Here is a 17,996-nt window from a genome sequence, read left to right on the forward strand (position 1 = left end):
GTGTAATACGGTCGTGTGTGCAATACGGTCGTGTGTGCAACACGGCCGTGTGTGCAATACAACCGTGTGTGCAATACGGCTGTGTGTGCAATACGGACGTGTGTGCAATACGGCCGTGTGTGTAATACGGCCGTGTATGCAATATGGTCGTGTGCGCAATGCGCTGTGTGCAATACGGTCGTGTGTGCAATAACAGCCATGTGTGCAATGCGCTGTGTGCAAAACGGTCGTGTGTGCAATGCGCTGTGTGCAATACGGTCATGTGTGTAATGCGCTGTGTGCAATACGGTCGTGTGCTCAATGCGCTGTGTGCAATACGGTTGTGTGTGCAATGCGCTGTGCGCAATATGATCGTGTAGACAAAGAAATATGTGCGCAATAATGCCTGTAGGCAATCGCTCTGTAGGCAATTTGAAATGTGTGCTATCGGGATTGTGTGCAATGGGTGTGTGCAAACAAACCTGTAGGCAATCGTTTTGTAGGCAAACGGGACCCTCCCGCGACGCACGATATCCAATGAGCGTGCTGCGACGAGTGCAAGGTTATGTTCGTTGGATATCGTGTGTCGCGCGCAATTGACGTGATCGTGCGTGATCGTGCTTGGCTGCCGAGGTCATCACAACATACTGCAGCCGTGTTTCGTGTCTGGCATCACTGCTGAGAGTGCTGAGTTGTGCTATTTAATAAAGTCAGCAATCAATTATCGAAAATGAGTGAAAGTCCACCGGTAAGTTTTTCATAGTGTTATTTCTCATTTATCTGTTTTTAACTTCAAGAATTCTCGTTTTCTACATATATATTTGTACTATATATCGTCGTTTGATGTTATCATAATATCAATATTTGGTTATTATTGGTTATTATAATGTCAAAATGACATCAGATGATCGATAGTTTTCTACTTGTTTTGTGTTCTTAAAGAGTTTATAGACAATTATGATTACTTCATAAATAATAACTAGTGAAATATAATTTTCATATAGTTCCTAATTTGTTAATAAATATTTGTTCAGGTTTATTTAATTGGAAACGTTGTGTGCTCTCATATGCTTTACTTTATAACCTTATTATGCAGGTTAAATGTTATCGATCATCAATAATTCCACTATTCTTATACTTCTTGCTTTTGCCATTATTTATTTATGATTTGCGTACTATCGAGATTTTTATATTCTTGTAAATGCAACATAAGCAGCATACATATATTAATGTTATTATATATTAATTGTTTTTATATAATAAATATTTATTTTATATATTGTTCTTACATGTGAAGTATCGTAGAAATGCGCAGAAGAAATTTATCAAGGAATTAATTCGCCAAAGTAAGATTGAAGCAAATCTGGCTGATTTAAGGAGACGAATAACCGCGGTCTACGAAGCAAAAACTTCGTCCGATGATAATGAAGAAATTCATATGCCTATTCCAGAGATCAACAATGAAGATATTCCTTCAGAAACAAATAGGTCTGAATTATCAGCAATATTATCAGCAGGATCTGAGGCATCTAATAATAGTCTTTTTGAAAATGAAAACACTATAAATGGTAGTGATGTTGATAGTGAATTACATTTTGAAGATGAGAACAGCGACAGTGATGGAATTGCTGAAATGGATGATGTTAATAATAACAGATGTAGTGATCATGAAGATAATGACTTAATGATTCAATTTGAAAATGATGAAGACAGAAGTTTTTATGCTTTAGCAACATTGACAGAGTGGGCTCTTGAAGGAGGTGTGTTATCCATGAAAAAGTTGAATAATTTACTCCTTAGATTGAGGGTATTGTTTCCTAATTTACCCAAAAGTTACAAAACCTTACTCCAAACGCCTCCAATCTTAGGTGTTCAACAGCTACCTGATGGATCACAACTGTAGTACAAGGGTATAAAAGCAAACCTTGATAATATGCTCTTTACTGAATATTTAAATGTTCACAATTCAGTTATTATTGATGTCAATATGGATAGCCTTCCATTTTCCATTATCTAAAAATTCTAAATTAAAGTTTTGGCCAATTTTAGGTTATTTAATAAATACAGAAAATGAGCCGTTTATTATTTGTTTGTATTTTGGTGATCATGATCCTGCTGATACGCATTCTTATCTGCACGAATTCGTCAATGAATTTGAGGATTTATTGGAAAATGGTTATGTTCGGGATGGCTTCGCATATCCATTTATAATAAGAAATTATATTCTTGATGCACCAGCTCGCTCATTGGTGAAATGTTGTGTTAGTCATGGAGGTTACGGAGCTTGTAAAAAGTGCACCTGTGTTGGTGCATATGTTGCTGATCGTGTAGTCTACACAAATCTGAATGCTCCATTGCGAACTGATCACTCGTTCATCACTCAGGAAGATCCACTTCATCATATAGGCCGTTCTATTCTAGAGAGAGTACATACAGGAATGGTTTCCCAATTTAGATTAGATCCATTTCATTTAGTCTGGCATGGAGTCTTTAAACAATTATTGATGACATGGATGCAATGGAATGGACCATGGAAACTTAACAAGTTCTCAAAAAAAAAATATTTCTGACAATTTAATTTTTTTAAAAGATTTCTGTCCAAGTGATTTTTGCAGACCACCGAGATCAATTAACGACTGAAAGATGTACAAAGGTACAGAAGAAAGGAGATTATATCTTTATGATGGACTCCTAGTATTTCGTGATGAATTGCAGAAAAACGTTTACAACTATCTCTTACTTCAGACTGCTCTGTATATCCTCTCCAGCCCTTTGCATGTCAATGTACTTAATGACTTTGCTAATGAATTACTCAGAACTTTCATTCAGCATTGTATCAATTTATATGGGAGACGTTTTGTGGTGTATAATGTTCACTCACTCTGTCATTTGGCTCAAGAATGTGCAAAACACGGACCTCTGGAGAATTTCAGCTCTTTTATATTTGAAAATCGTTTAAAATCACTTAAAAGTAGCCTAAAATCTGGATATAAACCACTACAACAAGCTGCACGACGAGATTTGGAGCACACCAGAACAGTAAAAATTAAATTGAAAACTAAAGAAAAGACTGTTCAACTTTTTTACAGACATGACGATGCAGAAGAACAATTACCAGGAACATATTTTCACTGTCTTTCTATTGATAGTGTAATTTTCCGGACTGGTATAAAGGACTCTTGCTTCTGCACAAAAGATGAAAATGTTTATATTTTGAGGAACATTGTAGAGCAAGAGAGAAAAGTGATACTTGTTTGTAACAAGTTTCAGAAAATAGACAATTTCTATACATATCCTTTGCCATCATCTCGATTAGGCATTGTTACAGTCTCAGAAATAGATGACAAAAGGCTTGTCGTGCCATTGCAGAACGTTCATGCTAAGTGTTGGTTGATGCCTTCCAAGGATAATTCTTTTTTATGTGTTCCGCTTCTTCACACAATGCCATTGTTTCAATAATATTTAACATTTTTTTAGCTAGGGTATGTTTAACATTTAAAACGTGAAAATTTTACAATTAAAAACATTGTCATTGCTCAAAAAGTACAATTTATGGTATGAAAAAACATGATTATATTAAATTTGATTTTTTATCTTTTTATTTTGCAGTTTGTGGTCGTGAAGTTCTTATCTACCAATAATGATGAAGATGAATATTACGAAGTAGCTCTTTCAAAGTGGCTTCAAGATTTAGATGAAAATTTGATCGGGAGCATACTCTGGCCAGGAGATAATTCTACAGCAGGGACGTTAGTTCGAACTCAAGTGAATGCGCAATCAAATTGGTCCCTTTATACAGTGGAAGTTAAAAGATATTATGGTAAGCAATTTTTCTTTGTATTCTTTTTACTTAAATCTTAGTAATAATATTTCTCTGCTACAGATACATATTTTCATGCACGAAAAGGATTGGCAGGAATAATAGAATATGCCTCAGCCTATGAGACTGATACTGGAAAAGAAATGGGAAGAGGAAAAAGAAAGAAGAAAAAAACCCAATCACATCTTCATCAGAGTCTGATAATGACCAGCACTTAGAAAATCAAATTAAAAAAAAAAAAAGCCAAGCATTCCATCACCACCAGCAATCCATGTTCCTGAAGCTTTTACCTCAGTCGATAAGATTTCTAGTCATAAGGGCAAAAGAAACATTACCTGAAGATTCCTCAAACATCAAAGAATCGAAAGTTGCAAGACATCTAGGTAAACCTATATCATCAGAAAATAATCGTCAGAAATTGATTGAAAAGATCATCAGTGAAAGGAAGAAGACATGGAGAAAGCTGAGGAGAAAAAGAATGCTATGCTACGCAGTGTATCTTCAAAAGTTCTACAATCATCATCACAAAAACAATCTAAACTCAGCACCTCTTTTTCTAAACATTTTGTGAAGAGTTCTCCAAAGAAGATTCTATCCAAAGCAAAGACCAGAGAAAAGGTTAAAAGCTTTAAAAACTTTACATCTTCTAAAGTTTCTCTACAAGCTTCATCATGTGCTTCGGAAAATCAGTTTACACCTGAAAAAAGAAACATCTATTGTGAGCCCTTCAAAAGTGTACAATATTATAAGGAAATCTGACGATTTACCTAGAAGTCCACAAAAATCTCCTTCTTTCTCATCAGAGAAAGTTGATACTTCGCTATCCGCACAGGAAAAGCATAGCCCACTTTCCTCCAAAAAAAAGTTAGATCCACTTGTTCGTAATTTGTCAAATTTTTTTAGTGCAGCAGGTACGTTAAGTTTTTTTTAGCATATACACACAAACGCGCGCGCGCATACACATGCACACGCACACGCACGCACACAAGTTGTAATAATTTGTGTCATTTTATGTTCACATATTTTCAGATTTTAACGAACGTTTTATAAAATTAGAAAAAACATTAGAAGACAATAGAAAAACATTAGAAGGCATCAGTAGTAAGCTTGAGGTTGTTATTATAAACCAAACAAATTTAAATAGAAGTCTGCTTCCGGAACAGGCTGTCATCAATAGACCCTCAAATCTACCCTCTTTGCCTCTGAGGGACATAAAAGGCCTTGAAGAATTTGAGAAATTTTTATCTAACGATGTAAATCTTTCAGCAGCAGTAAGTAATATTTTATTATGGTTATACAACTTGATACATTTTTATTATTTTATGGCTGGATTCTGGATATTCACTGCCAGTACTGAATCAAGAGACACGGTAGTGTCTCGCGCCAAGTACACGCGGAGCGAGACCGACCGTGACTCTTTTACGCGACGCGACGGGTTGCGAGTACCCGAGATGTCGAGATCTCGATAACGAGTGAACGGATCAAGTTCTAAGTAGGCTTGATCGATAGCTTGGGGTCCAATTAGGGGGGGGGGTTTCTCTCATAATATTCCGCTAAGTGCCCTACGAGCGGAGATATTACGACGCAAAGTCCAAATGCGAAAATTTATTTTTAAGATACGTCGTCTACGTCGACCGCTCTTCTTTATAACATACATGTAACAAACAGAGAACGTCACTTTCACTTTTTCGACACTGGCGGCTAGCGGCGTTAGTATCGCAGTGCAGTGCAATGCAGACAGTGCGTTCGTTTAGAGCGCTATCCTGTCAGTCAGTTCATCATCTGATCAGTTAACCTATCTCGATCGATCGAGAGACACGGTAGTACGCGCGGAGCGAGACCGACCGTGTGACTCTTTATTACGTGTCGCGAGGTAAGGTGCGACAACGCGCGCATACGCGCGTACGCGAAACAGCAGTAACACCGTAATCGTGCCGGCGATATACTGAATTGAATTGCTTCGTGCTTATCTAAAGATTTCATATCCCTACATTGGGTGCGTTCAGCCGATACTCCGCTAGCCTAGCAATCGTGAGCAGTCGCTCGTTTTCGCTCGTTTCCTCTCCTTTGACCCAATGGATTAAAAGGAGAGGAAACGAGCGACTGCTCACGATTGCTAGGCTAGCGGAGAATCGGCTGAACGCACCCATCGTGTTACTATCGCTGCCGGAAAAGAAGGTTCTCTACGTTTGGCAGAAAGTGACGACTGACACGTTCGATCTCGACTTCGTTGATCGCAGAAGAGCTGAACTCGAGGTACGTTTCCGATTTGCAATTATAAAAGTATCGTGCGATGAATGTTGTACCCAATTATAACCTCAAATGAAGTTGTGCACGTTGCTGAAAGATATATATATATATCTTGATATATAGGCTACGGTCAACGTGATACAAATGCTCTGGAGCGTTCTTTTTCTCCTTCTTTCTTCATTGAAAAAAAAGAGAAGAGGAATGCTTCGAAGCATTTGTAGTGTCACGTTGACCGTAGCCATAATATCATATTAATACATTATTTTATTTTTAGATATAGTTGTGTTTAGATATGGTTGTGTTATGCAAGCAAAACTTTGCACAATCCTACAAAACGTTTATATCGTTTCTTATCAACGTTGTATGCATGTCTGTCAAGAAGCGCAAGAGCAGTGTTACAATTCTATCCAGAGAACGGTGAACAGGTTGTTGATATATATATATATATATATATATATATATATATATATATATATATATATCTTGATATACAGGCTAGGGTCAGCGTGATACAAATGCTCTGGAGCGTTCTTCTTCTCCTTCTTTCTTCATTGAAAGAAAAGAGAAGAGGAATGCTTCGGAGCATTTGTAGTGTCTCGTTGACCGTAGCCATAATATCATATTAATACATTATTTTATTTTTAGATATAGGTCAAGGATTGCCATTTAAAGCTGGTACGTTTGATGGGGCTGTCAGTATTTCTGCGCTTGTGGTTGTGTTATGCAAGCAAAACTTTGCACAATCCTACAAAACGTTTATATCGTTTCTTATCAACGTTGTATGCATGTCTGTCAAGAAGCGCAAGAGCAGTGTTACAATTATATCCAGAGAACGGTGAACAAGTTGTTGATATTTTATATATCATGATATATATGGGCTACGGTCAACGTGATACAAATGCTCTGGAGCGTTCTTCTTCTCCTTCTTTCTTCATTGAAAGTCACTTGACTTGCCAGTCACTAGATTTTTAGTACTGGCAGTGAATATTGGAACGTCATCTATATCTCTGTAATGTGTTTCATAAATACTGATTTCTTTTTGTTTGGTTCCTTTCTTGCAGTCCTACTATTTGAAGAGTTTGGTTTTGGGAAATAATGAAAAAACTGCAACGTCAAAATTTATGACTCAATTGATGACCAATTCCTTAGCTGTACATTTTAATTTTGATGGTCATAATCCTCAAAAAGCTATGGCAGTTAAAAGGTCATTTAAACAGTTGAAACTTTAGGAATTATTTCAAGGTATTCTATCTTTTTTCAAGTATTCCGTCTCCCAAAGTTTTCAATTTATTATACAATATTAGGTAACTCAGAAAATCGCAGAATATTTATTTCTCTTCATTGTTTTTTTAATCTAGGAGTGATTCTACTAAAATTTCCGGACAGCGATTTATCAGAAGCTTTAAATGCACTCAGAAGTTGGCTACAAAATGCTGCTAGGCGTAAAAAAGATTAAAATGTAGAATTTTTTAGGATTTTCTTTTATATGCAAGTTTTAAACCTTATATTTGTGCTGTTTTTTTTTCGCTTTATTTTATTGCACTATAGAGAAACTATTATATAGAAAGTTTGTCAGAGATTCAATTTTAAGTTTAAATATATAACGTATACGTTATATTTATTTTTATATGCCATTTTTAAAGCCTTATTTGTGCTGTTTCTTTTTCGCTTTATTTTATTGCACTATATATAGAGAAACTATATTATATAGAAAGTTTGTCAGATTCAATTTTAAGTTTAAATATAGAATGTACGTATATATGTGTGTGTATATACTGTATATATATATATATATATATATATATATATATATATATATGTAGAGAGAGAGAGAGAGAGAAAAGTTATGTACAAAAAATGAAAAAATATATATATTTTTTTACATCTATCGTATGTATATATATTTAGTACTCTCCAATCAAAGTAAAATGCATACTGAGCGGTACTGTAGTACCGAATGCACTCATTGTATCAACTAAATGTCTAATAGATGTTTTACAGACGTCGATATTAAGATCTAGATAGCGAAATTCAGAGCGCTGAACGTCTATTTAGACGCGTCTATATATCTCATTTAGACTGTCTAGAAGACGTCGATTCAATGTCGATCCGATGTACCATTTCCCCCATTAGAGTAATTAATATATGAACATGAGGTAAACCACGTTTTTGAAATTCAATAACGTATACAAATGCTGCTATCTCACCAAAAAATTTTTGCTTAACAATTAAGTCAATTAAATAATTCTTCTTAATATTAAAAACTCGAGCACAAATATCAGGTCTATCAGAAGCTTGTTGACCAGGAAGAAGATTTTCTTCGATCTCACGCCATTTCGGATTACATGTCATCGTGATAAAAAGATCAGGTTTACCAAATTTATTTACAATTGACATTGCATCTTGATAATTTTGCAACATATTACGTGGAGATCCAATAAACGTAGAAGGAAGTATAACCATTTTTCCCACACGACCATTTACATTATTTGTTATATTTTGCATATAATCTACTAAACCCTGATATGTTTCAACACGTAATTCTTTTTGATGAGCTTTACAATAATCTATTCTATCTTTTTCAATTTTTACATAATTATCTACAAGCCATTGTTGAAATAAACGACGTCCTAATAAGAAAACATTAAATTCATTACGAACCGCCATACGATATTTAATATATTGTTCTCTAGTTATTATTTTATTACTATTTAATTTCATTAAATTACGATGCCATCCTCTAGTTCCATATGGATAAAATAACGGATATATCCAAGGTTCTACATTCGGATCCATATAATACTAACTTGTTGTAAAATTTTAGTATTTCTATTACGTATGGTAACGTAAGAATCAGGAATTTCTCCTTCAGAAGTTGTTTTAAAAATTGCGGCAACTTTATTTGTTCTTTGAGCATTATATCTACGTCGATCCATCCCTGGTCTTCTTTTAAAAAAGGCATGTAAAAAATTTTATTGTTTCCGCTTTTCCGTGATGTTGATTGGTTCTCTTGCTTGGCTCACTTCGTGCTACAAGAGTAACTGTTATACGTGGATGTCAAATATGTCTTATACCGTAACCTTGTTATTAATAACCTTGCGTAAATATATAATGAGATAATTTTTTAATATTTTGTATAAATAAAAGAATCTTACTTTAGACTTCTAGATTGGACAGTTTTATATTTTCTTTGAAATATAGATAATAATGTTAATTGTAATTCTATGAATATAATAAATTTAAAGTAAAAGTACACTTTAATTCTATTTTTTAATAAATCAAGAGACACGGTAGTGTCTCGCGTCAAGCCAGAGCGCAGCGATTTAAAAATACTTTAGAAATAATATTTAAATCTCTTGTACTTAAAGGAATGCAAATATTAAAATGTTATAATAAAAATTATATATGTTACAGTCAATTTGATTAATCCGGTCATTATGCATAATGGCCACAGACAAGTGGGAAATGTGATTAACATATTAAAATATCTTTTAAAAAAAAATGGCAGTCTGTCTATAATTTCAACTTTCTTACTTACAATGAGTTCATGCACTAAAATATTTTATATTTTGTGTTTAAACATAATTTATAACAGACAAATTAATAAATTATTTGGTAAATGTGCAGAATAGTGGCCTTCTCACCGATTTCGTTGAACTTAGGCTTAATCGACGCGTTTTTGCACAAAACGACCGAATCTGACAGAAAAAAGTGTCGCTCTGCCCCGCGAAGCGAGATGTAGGTTAGTGACGCGCTTTAAACAGTTAAATATTTTTAAAGCGCGTCATCTAACCTATGTAGGTTAGTGAAGCGCTTTAAACAGTTACATAGGTTAGATGACGCGCTTTAAACATATTTAACTGTTTAAAGCGCGTCATTAACCTACATAGGTTAGATGACGCGCTTTAAATAATTAAATACAAAATATCTGCTTTAATGAAAATCACATCTTCAAAATAATACATTCAATTTTAATTATTTATTGGATTCATATTGATCTAACATTTCTCTATGGAAAACGCTGTAACTGTACACACGGCTGCGTCACATTTGTCCCATATGCTCGCATGTGGCCACAGGGCATGTTCAGTGTTGCGATATCTCGTCGGTATGACAGGAATCATAACCTGATTCCTGTCAACTTTATCGCTATCGCCTATTGTGCAAGGGGCTTAAGATTGCCGGGAAAATCAACTCAAATAAGATAATTTATCAAAATGACCATTTAGCATTGGGAAATATGCATAACTAGCATGCCCCGCCGGGCTTCGCCCCGGAGAACATGTGTATTAAGACACGCAAATAGTCTCTCTCTCTCTCTCTCTCTCTCTCTCTCTCTCTCTCTCTCTCTCTCTCTCTCTCTCTCTCTCTCTCTCTCTCTCTCTCTCTCTCTCTCTCTCTCTCTCTCTCTCTCTCTCTCTCTCTCTCTTTCTCTCTCTCCCCCTCCTCTCCATATGCATTGCTCTCATACGCGTAGCTTTTGCCATTTTTTAATTTTCAATATTACAAACTTATATTTCGGAAATAAAGCATTTTTGCATATAATATGCCATACCACAATTTTGTGTCAATACCGCCGGCATTATCATTACCCAAGATGTACCACGTGGAGGTTGCCTGGTCGGATTTACACCTCTTGTGTGTGTGTGTGTGTGTGTGTGTGTGTGTGTGTGTGTGTGTGTGTGTGTGTGTGTGTGTGTGTGTGTGTGTGTGTGTGTGTGTGTGTGTGTGTGTGTGTGTGTGTGTGTGTGTGTGTGGGTGTGTGTGTGTGTGTGTGTGTGTGTGTGTGTGTGTGTGTGTGTGTGTGTGTGTGTGTGTGTGTGTGTGTGTGTGTGTGTGTGTGTGTGTGTGTGTGTGTGTGTGTGTGTGTGTGTGTGTGTGTGTGTGTGTGTGTGTGTGTGTGTGTGTGTGTGTGTGTATGTATGTATGTGTGTGTGTGTGTGTGTGTGTGTGTGTGTGTGTGTGTGTGTGTGTGTGTGTGTGAGTGTGTGTGTGTGAGTGTGTGTGTGAGTGTGTGTGTGTGTGTGTGTGTGTGTGTGTGTGTGTGTGTGTGTGTGTGTGTGTGTGTGTATGTGTGTGTGTGTGTGCGTGTGTGTGTGTGTGTGTGTGTGTGGGGTGGGTGGGTGTGTGTGTAAAGAATAAATATACCGGGTCCAAAAATAACACCACAGTAATATTCGATCAATTATTTTCCAAAAGCGACTTTCGATATTGATAAATTGATTAATATTTAACATGTGAATTTAACAACTTATTTAGTCTCGAAAATTCTACCTCTGTTTTATGTAAAATTCTTTACTATTATAATAAAAAGACAATTTGTAGCCTTTTTTTATTTGCTATGATCTCGGTAACAAAAAATTATACACTTTATAGTTCTCCCCGGGAAATTCTACCCCTATTTCATATACTTTTAGTAAAAATTTGGTCAATTATTTCTCGAAAAATTAGAAAAATTAAAAAAACCGGTTTCCAGAAAATCGGTAACAAAAAACTATACACTCTACTTCTACACTCCCCGGGAAATTCTACCCCTATTTCATATACTTTTAATAAAAATTCGGTCAAATGGTTTTTAATTCAAAAAACTTCTGATACCGGTTTCCAAAAAAATCGATATTAAAAGTATATAAAATTTAATAAAAATTTGGTCAAATGGTTTTTAATTTCAAAAATTTCAGTACCGGCTTTCAAAAAGATCGGTAACAAAAAATTATACATTTTATGGCACTTCCCGGAAAATTCAACCCCTGTTTTATATACAATTCTTTGAAATTCCGTCCATTATTTACCGAAAAATTAAAGAAATTAGAAAAACCGGTTTTCAGAAGATCGGTAACGAAAAACTATACACCCTATAGCACTCCCCGGGAAATTCTACCTCTATTTCATATACGTTTGGTAAAAATTCGGTTCATTGGTTTCCCAGATCATAGCGAACAAAAAATGCCAACGCTGTTGCTTTATAATAATAGTATAGATAGTATAGACTAGTATAGATGACCGGGCAATTTGATTAATTCTTCTCTATTAATCATATTGGCCGAACAAATTGAGAATTATGCATAATGCCCGGCCATTATGCATAATGCCCAATTTATCAAATTGCCCGTAACATATATATAAAATATACTTATTGCTTTATTGCATGTTTTTATTTAGTATTTGCAATTTGATTAATATAATAAATGTAAATATAATTTCTGAAATACATTTAATAATAAAAAGAATACATTATACATATGTAATATATTCTATATATAAGACAATAATACTTTATTTGTATAACATTTTTAAAGAATTTTTTGTTAATCCATTATTATATTCAATTGAAATGAACAAGAATTTCCTGGATTTTCTTGGTACAACAGTTTTTTTTTAAGAGTATATACACAACACTTATTTTACCTTTTTAAAGAAAGTAATTTTATTTAAATTTTTATTACAGAAAATACAATATATATAGAAAATGTTATGCCAAATAATATACATACATATATAATCAATTTTCTGTAATCTTAAGACTTTTACACATGAAAAAGAAAAACTAAATACAAAAATTGAGAAAATATATACGTTTAATAATAAATGCGACAGTCAAACAGGTAATTTTTCTGACAATAAATTTAAAAATTTAACAGATTATAATTATTGTTCTTTATATTTTGTGATGTGCATTATACTTACTCATTTTATTATTTTATTAATAAATTAATCAATATTTTTATAAATATTATATTAATAAATATTTAATTTTAATTTATTTTAAATAAAAATCCTGTTTTATTTAATATCATTTAGTACAAATAACAAATTCAAAAAACTATAAAAATTATTGTCGGCATTGTGAAAAAATGATATAATTATTAAAAAATTAAAACTAGAGAAATAAGAGTCTTAGATATGTGTATTTATTTTGTTTTAATTATTCTTTATTATATATATAAAACACAAATGTAGAATATAATTCTTGCTTCCTCATAGAGGAAGCTTTGTAATGGTGAAAAATTTTTTTTTCGAGATTTTGATGGAAATAGGTTTAGAATGTTCTAAAATGACGAAAAATCATATTAGTAAAAAATGTCCGGAAGTATGTATGTATGTGTGTGTGTGTGTGTGTGTGTGTGTGTGTGTGTATGTGTGTGTGTGTGTGTACGGATTTTTGTACACGCATCTACTTCTACAATTTTTTAGATACCAGTTTGAATTTTTGCACACAAATAGAGTATCATAGAAAGTATGTCCTCCTCAAATTTTATTGAAATCGGTCTACCGGTATAGATTTTATGCAGATTTTCCTTTTTTTGAAAAATGTGTTTTACGCTGCCGCTTTCTCAATATTTGAGATAGCGATTTATTTTTAATTTTATTATATTTTCCAGTTTTTTTTCTACCCCTATATTTCATATATAATTCATTAAAATTTGATTAATCAGATCTCGTATTACACACATTTGAAATTTCGAACAATTCGTACATACATAGAAGCTTTATAAAACTTGATCTGATCAACCAAATTTTAACCAATTATATATGAAATAGGGGTAGAAAAGACTGGAAAATATAATAGAATTAAAAATAAATCGCTATCTCAAATATTTATAATATCGGGCTGATATTTTTTATCGATAAAGTATCATTTAAGGAAGGTTATTGGTATTGAATTTGGCGAAATCTGCATATTGTTTTAGTTTTTAAGTGGACAAGTATTTTTAGTATTTTTTAGTGAATGTACATAATTATTTACGCAGTCCCCAAAAGAGTTAAGTGTGAAATCAGAACCTTTGCTAACACAGCTTCCTCTATGAGGAAGCCAAAACAAATAAATACCGATAATTATACCTTGAATAAAATAAAAACTTGCACACTTAGGAACTATGAGGAAGCAATGTGCAAGTTTCTACTTGCACAATTATTTTTATTGTTATTTTATTAAATATATATAAATATATATCTATACTATATATATTTTTTAATATATAATTTATTATATGTATAGATATATGTATATATATATATACATATATATATATATATATATATATATATATGTTGTTCTAAGTCCTTTTGTATCTAAAATAAACGTTTAATAAAGTTATTCAATAGCATAATATATATTATGCTATATATATATAGCATAATATATATTATGCTATTGAATAACTTTATTAAACGTTTATTTTAGATAGAAAAGAACTTAGAACAACATATACCATGCATTTGTAGCAGTTTGCAGAAGAGACTTGTCATCAACCAAAAAGGAATTTATCAACAAAATTTTTGTAGCATAAATAGTCTTTATTTATGCTACAAAAATTAGTAAAGTTTAGTAAAAAAAAAATTGTTATAAAATACTTACACAGTTGAATCATATGTTTTGATGTTTTCAAGAACATCATTTGGAGTAAGCAACTTTAATATATCTGTTTCATTTTGTAATTGTAAATTGTTTGAAACACTGGGAATAATGTTAGCTTGAATATCTTTAGGCTGAAGGTCCATATTTTCTTGTCTTTCCTCAAAATTTGTATTACCACTGTGTTGGAGAAAAGAAAAAATACGTTTAATGGAAATTATTCGGTTTAGTAAACTTTTCAAAAACTTGCACATTGACTTTGATGACATATGATTTAAAAAAAAGAAGCGTATTTTAAGATTCAAACACGTTAAATTAAAATCCATTTATTTAATTTAAAAAAATTACAAATTATTCATTATTTTTGTAATTTTGCTCGTATGGATGTGTGTGTAGATTTTTATGTGCGTGTTTGTGAGTGGCTGCGCAAGAGTGTGTGTTATATAACACACATACGCACATACATCTGTAATGTCTTAGTGAGGAATTGTAAGTCAGGATGTATTGGAGAATTAATGAGTGGGTGAACACGAGATTTATTAAAAGTCAGTATATATTTCACTTTAAACTGAACCCATTGCACGGGCTCTTACACACGAAGGAATACGTTGGGAAGATTATTACAGAGGCTTGAGCCCTCCAACGCACGTCTTTACTCGTCGACGATCTTACACAGACTGCGCTTTTCGCTTCTTCGAACTCGCCTTCTTTTGGTTGAACGTGTTCCTGCAAGCTCGCGACCGATCCCGTTTTATGTCCATATATGGTCATATCGTAATCCACTTGATGACCATATATGGTCATCTCGCCGAATCTCATTAGCCAATCGTGGGCTTTCGCTATCGCGATGTATTGGTATCGCCGCTAGCGCTTCTAACTCACGCGGCGATCATTCGGAGCTACAGGCGCGTACATCCGCGCCGTCGATATCTTACAGTTCGGCCATGCTGGAATGACATTCGACCCGAATGTCGTACATTTTTTAATACATAACTTAAACGCAATATCACAATATTAAATTATGCTTTTCACAAAACTTAAACATAATGACTTTATTTCAGTCTTTGGAATTTCATGACAACATAAACGGTTTAACTTAATTTTTAATATAACGATTATAAAAACGCAAGTTATAATTTTTATGAACAAACTTATACACTAGACGGAACGCTTTCATTGTTTTCGGGACGGTCAGTGTTCCCTACCCTAATCCATGGCTTCAGGCGGTCCGGTGACAAAATCGAATTGTATGGTCGCGATGTAATATCGAACCCGGGGATACTAACTACCACATAGCGGTTTTTATTCAAAACCTTTGAGATCTGGTACGGCCCTTTATAACATGGCTTCAACTTTTTATCCTCTCCCGGTTTCAGAACTGTATCGCGAATCATCACCAGATCGCCCGCGCTATACTTAGTCGGTTTTCTATGTGTCTTATCATAATACATTTTATTGTAGCTTTTAATGCACTCGGAAGAATCTGCCGCTGCTTCGCGCAGTGAATTGCGGTAAGCCTCAAAGTTAAATTCTACTTTCGCTAATCGATCGAGATATTCTACTAATTTCGCATCCGCGTGCCTACGCTGGTCGTAGCCGAGTAACATTTTTGCTGGAGAACTTTTAAGAACTGAGTGGAATGTGTTATTTATTACGTACTGAACCGAGCTTACGCATTCCACCCATTTCCGAGGTTCTTCTACCAATTTCCTCAAGGAGGATTTCAGAAACTTGTTGATTCGCTCAACTATACCGTTCGCCCATGGGGTTGCCACTGCTATCTTACGATGCTTAATGCTATTCGCTTTTAGAAACTCAGAGAATTCGTGCGACGTGAATGCGGTTCCTCTATCGGATACTATCTCGCTCGGGTTACCGAACACATGGAAGAGGTTAACAAAATGTTTGATCGTTTCTTTTGAGTTAGTGGTTTTTACAGGAAATAACCACGTGAACCGCGTATACGCGTCTACAATCAGCAGAATGTGTTTAAAACCTCCAATTGATTCTACTAGAGGACCGTAATGATCGGTATGCAATGTATGGAAAGGAGCCGTAGGCGTATCCACGATCTGCATTTCACCCTCGCGAGAATTCACGGATGTGTTTGACATTAAGCATACAAGGCAATCTTCTACGTAATCGCGAACTTTCTTTCGCATGGACGGAAACCAATAATTAGACGCGATACCTTGCACGGTTTTCTCTATCCCGCAATGCGCCATGTTGTCGTGATACACGCGTATCACATTATTTATCATAGATTCCGGTACTACGAATCGGGGTTTGTCCGGACATTTTCTGTATACTAAACCTTCGACGAGCTTGAATTTATCGTTTCTCTTCAAATTCTAACTCTTCGGCGATGCTCTTTAATTTTATATCCGTCAATTGCCGGTACTCTAATTCCCTTTCTAAAGGCATTGACTCTACATACGCTATAACGCGGCTAAGCGCGTCTACGTGCGCCATTTTTTCACCCGCACGATGGGTGATTTTAAAGTCATAGTCCTGAATACGCAAAGTCCAACGGGCTATCCTTGGATTCAGATGAGCCTTATTCACGGCGTAAACCAACGCTTGGCAATCTGTTACGATCACGAAATGCAACCCGTATAAATAAATATGAAACCTCTCAATCGCTTTCACTATGGCTAGCATCTCCAGCTCAAAGCTGTGATAATTCGCTTCAGCCTTATTTGTTGTTTGGCTATAATACGCTACCGGCGCAAAAACACCGTCATCTTGTTTCTGCATTAAAATAGCAGCGATCGCTACATGGCTTGCATCCGTATGCAATTGTGTTTCGGCTTTTGTATCGTAAAGTCTCAACACCGGATATGATATTAAATCATTTTTCAAAGACTCGAAAGCCTGAACACAGTCTTCACCGAAAACGAACTTATTTGATTTTCGCAATAGGTTAGTTAACGGTTTTGCTTTACTCGCGTAGTTACGAATAAATCTTCTGAAGTAATTCGTTAAACCTAGAAAACGCTGTATATCTAATATTTTTTTTGGTATCGGAAAATTACGTATTACGTCCGTGTGCCTTTTGCTCAACGTGATCCCGTCAGCTGATACGATATATCCCAGAAATTCGACTCTTGATCTTAAAAACTGGCATTTTTCAAAATTAACTTCGAAACTATAACGTTTAAGCTCCAACAGTATAATCTCAATTATTTCCAGATTTTCTTCTATAGTATCTGTGGCGATGAAGATATCGTCCATATACAATATAATTTTTCTCGAGATTATCAACTTTGCTATTTCGGGGAGATTTTTCAGACGCTCATAAAATTCAGCTGGCGATTCGCAAAATCCAAAAGGCAGTCGTACGTATTCGTACTGGCCATCGTACGTGGCGAACGAGAAATACTTGGTGTCCTCCGGATGGATTTCCACCTGGTGGAATCCATCCTTCAGGTCCATCAACGTATATACGGTTTTCTTTCCGACATCGGCTAAACAATTCTCTATCACCGGGAATGGGCACTTACGCTTGTGCACCCTACAATTAAGCGGACGGAAATCCACGCATAATCGCCACTTGCCATTTTTTTTCTTGACTAATACGGTTCTCGCGCA

General features: G+C 34.6%; 1 pseudogene across 1 annotated transcript; it reads left to right on the top strand.

Annotated features, from left to right (window-relative positions):
- Window positions 1-486: 486 nt before the first annotated feature.
- Window positions 487-6,339, top strand: LOC143894195 (uncharacterized; annotated as a pseudogene). The gene is made up of 5 exons (XR_013256015.1): window positions 487-727; window positions 3,589-3,799; window positions 3,863-4,710; window positions 4,829-5,090; window positions 6,330-6,339. The product of XR_013256015.1 is annotated as an uncharacterized LOC143894195 (transcript).
- Window positions 6,340-17,996: the final 11,657 nt, after the last annotated feature.

This window comes from Temnothorax americanus, unplaced genomic scaffold (assembly GCF_048541705.1).
Source record: "Temnothorax americanus isolate GAGA-0224 unplaced genomic scaffold, ASM4854170v1 Scaffold130, whole genome shotgun sequence".
NCBI lineage: Eukaryota > Metazoa > Arthropoda > Insecta > Hymenoptera > Formicidae > Temnothorax > Temnothorax americanus.